Below are 4,079 nucleotides of genomic sequence, written 5' to 3'. Positions count from 1 at the left end.
TACAGTGCAGTAGCATAGTACAGTACTTTCGTGTTACTGTTCCAGGTACCGATAATATTTAGATTTCTCTTATTATAAAGTACAAGTTATGTTTTATAAAGAAGTATAGTATAGTAAATCATGTTTTTGACACAGGATATTCTCATATGCTAACTAAAACAATGCTTAGTCCAGAGTATTACTAGTACTACTGCAAATTAAATTTTTGTATAGACTTAATTTATGTTTATTGTTTTTTATGCAAGTTAGGATTGTTATTATGTTATTGTCAGTTTCTTTTTATGTACCTATCATGCTCACTTGTGGTTTTTTTCCTATTTGCAGCAGACTTAAATTTATGAAAGGGAAAATGAAAGGATGAATTCAACTGTGCGTGAACTCTTGAGTGTTCCCCAGCACTGACAGATACCCCAAACTCGCCAAAATAACATTAGTATTTGTTAAATGTGTATTTGATGACATTTCGTGTATGTTGGACTAAAAACATTTTTTTGTTCACAGTAATCATTGAACATATAGCTTGCTATCCGTCAATCATGTCTTAAATGTATAGTTCTGGGAATCGTTAACAAACAATAATTTAACATTATTTTGTAGTTAATTCCAGTAAACAATGTAATCACAAATAACTTAAAGCTGTTTACTTGAAATAAAGTTTATCTACTTTCATTCAATAGACTTTTTAATATGTTTAAGTTTCATTTTCTTCAAAATTTTGTTTAGATGTATGATTTTTTTGTGTGTGTTTAATTAGAAATGTTTGGTTTCATGTTGAGTATCTGGGTTGCCCTCCCTCCATCGGCAATAATTATTAGGAAAAAGTTAACTATAAGTATGAAATATCTTAGTGAAATTTTAATAACTTCCTAATACATGCAGGGGTGTATCGAGGATTTTTTCTGGGTGGTCGTGATCATAATTTATTGCACCTTTTCACAATGAAATAATAGCAAGATGTGATTAAAATATCAATACAATTTGCTTGAAGAAGATGGCAGGCTCAGTTTCAAAATTTATGGATTTGAGATAGATTACAGTATGTTGCACAATTGGCAAAGTTTTTGGCCTCATTGCTGGTACCTCATCAATGATTTTTTATTTATGTCATTGTGAAAATGACCCTAGAAAAAAATGTCCTGAAAAAATGTGAACCTTTGAACATTTTTTGTTGGGTCGTAGGACCTTCCCGACCCCCCCCCCCTGCATACACCCATGACATGAAAATATTGCAAGAAGTGATTTAATCAGTCAATTTAATGGGTGCTACAAACCACCACTACAGTATTTTGTTTTTCTATTTACATCATATGCTATATATTGAGTAATTCCATGGTAACTGACATTACATTTCATCCTTTATTATATTCACATAGTTACCCACTTTATATTAAAACCGTAGAAAAATGTTACAATTGATGGTGCTAACCACAAAAACAAATAATTAAAAAAAATATCGAAAAAAGATATGTTGAAGAAACATACAAAACATGACTTGTATGCCATGAAATACTGTATTAGTATACTAGAAGTACAGTTAATTATTACAAATTTGGTAAATTGTTTGTAAAATAGTATTGACACTGGTGACTGATGTTATTTTTTGTAGTTGAATTAACCATAATGATTATGCTATTTTGTGTTTGTCACAATACATTGAATTCATTCAGGTTAATAAATAATCTCCTAATTAGTTGTATACATACAAATTATATTTAGTGGGTGTGTAATTGAATCAAACAATCGTGAGTACCCAGTGCTACAAACAACCAACTACTGTACGATAGTTTTTTATGTGCTATTTTGCATTTGTCTCAATATATTGAGATTAGTTAAATAATAAGCTGCTAATGAACTAATAATAACCTAAATTGTATACATACAATTATATTTAATGATTGTGATTAAAATCAACCTAATATTATGGGTACTCTGTGCTACAACCATCCAATGATAGTGTTATTCCTTGTTTGTTGGAATATATTGAGATCATGAAAAGCCTTCCTAATGAACTAATAATAACCTCCTAAATTGTATACATACAATTATATTTAATGATTGTGATTAAAATCAACCTAATATTACGGGTACTCTGTGCTACAACCAACCAATGATAGTGTTATTCTTTGTTTGTCGGAATATATTGCGATCATAAAAAGCCTGAGGAATATATATATATAGAACACAATATAATTTATTGTGTTCTACTGTCTAACTCAACGTTTCCGCATCATTATTTTCTGTCTTATTTTCTGTTTTATTATTGGAACACACATGGACTAATATGACTATATATATATATATATATATATATGTATATAGGCTATATGTTTGTAGAACTGATTTTTTTAAGACACAAAAAAAGTTTTTAAGAGATACAGTTTGGAATGTTTAAATATAAGGAGGCATAACCACCCTATATTCTACCTTTCCACCAGTACAGGTACACTTTGCTTCAAGTTAAATAATAATCTTAAATTAATGTCTTAATTTCATAGGCAAAATATTGGCATTAAGCTTTAAAGTTAAATAATGGTATCCTAATGAAATTTTAATTGTAATTTAATTTGCCAAGTACAGGTACTTAATGTTACAAACAACCCAATACAATAATATTGTAATTATGTGTATACAATTTAATTATTTAATAGTGCAGCAAGAATGCCTTTTTAGCTGTATATACATAAAAAATATGTTTTTTAGTGATTGTAATTTAATCAGCCAAATAATGTAAAGGCACATGGCTTTAAAGTTAAAAAATAATATCACAATGATTTTTTAATAATGTCCTAATTAGCTGTATATACACACAAAATGTTTTTAGTGGTTGTAATTTCATCAGCCAATAGGCACTTTAAAGTTAAATTATGATATCCTAATGAAATTTTAACAATCTCCTAATTACTATAGCTGTATATACATAAAAATGTTTTTTAGTGATTGTAATTTAATCAGCCAAGTATAGGTACACTTGGCTTCAAGTTAAATAATAATCTCATAATGAATTTTTAATAATGTCCTAATTATCTGTATATACATAAAAAAAATGTTTTTTAGTGATTGTAATTTAATCAGCAAAATACTTATAGGCACTTGGCTTTAAAGTTAAATAATAATATCACAATGATTTTTTAATAATGTCCTAATTAGCTGTATATACATAAGTTATTTTTAGTGATTGTAATTTCATAGGCCAAATATTGGCATTTGGCTTTAAAGTTAAATAATGATATCCTAATGAAATTTTAATATTCTTCTAATTAGCTGTATACACATAAAAATGTTTTTCAGTGATTGTAATTTAATCTGCCAAGTACAGGTACTTAATGCTACAAACAACCCAGTGCAATAATATTGTAATTATGTGTATACAATTTAATTATTTAATAGTGCAACAAGAATGCCTTATTTTTATTTATTTTTTACATTATGTTGATTTCCAGCATATCATATGTATTCATTCCAGCATTTTTATTCATGATTGGCAATGTGTTGTATATTTTAGTAATCAGTTACAGTATATGTAAATAGTTTATTGCGTAAATCATATTTAAATAATAATAGAAATTTAGAACCTGAAACTTGTTGCTTTGTTTGTACATGGCGTCTCTAAACAATAAGTTCCAGAAAGGCTGCATGGATTGCAGTATGTTTTTCTTTAATGTTTGTTTACATGTTTTTAGAGAAGCTTTTTTAACTACCAACATTTTTTAATATATAATTTGACATACAAAAGAAACAATTCAAATTTTCACAAAATTTATTTCTTTTATTTACTTTTAGGACAAAAACAAAAACCGACAATACAAAATAAGGCTAGGCTTCAATAGCTAGCTGCCAGCAATTTAAAGCTAAAAATCATAAAACAAAAAAAATCCATAGTCAGCTAGCTGCCAGGGCTTCTCTCTTTAGAGATTATGCTCAACAGATAAATCCCCATTGGAAACATGTCATGCGCAGAAACCAAAAGCTTCACGGAATTGTTCAAGCGGAACTCTCAGCAAAAGTAGATTATAAAGATGTAGGTTAGGAAAAAAGTCCTGAGAAGGTCCATGAAACCATTCATGCATTAACTCAGACAC

Source organism: Anneissia japonica, unplaced genomic scaffold (genome assembly GCF_011630105.1).
Source record: "Anneissia japonica isolate Jap-2015-1 unplaced genomic scaffold, ASM1163010v1 scaffold2893_len205907_cov107, whole genome shotgun sequence".
Taxonomy (NCBI): domain Eukaryota; kingdom Metazoa; phylum Echinodermata; class Crinoidea; order Comatulida; family Comatulidae; genus Anneissia; species Anneissia japonica.
Note: the sequence above shows the minus strand (reverse complement) of the source record.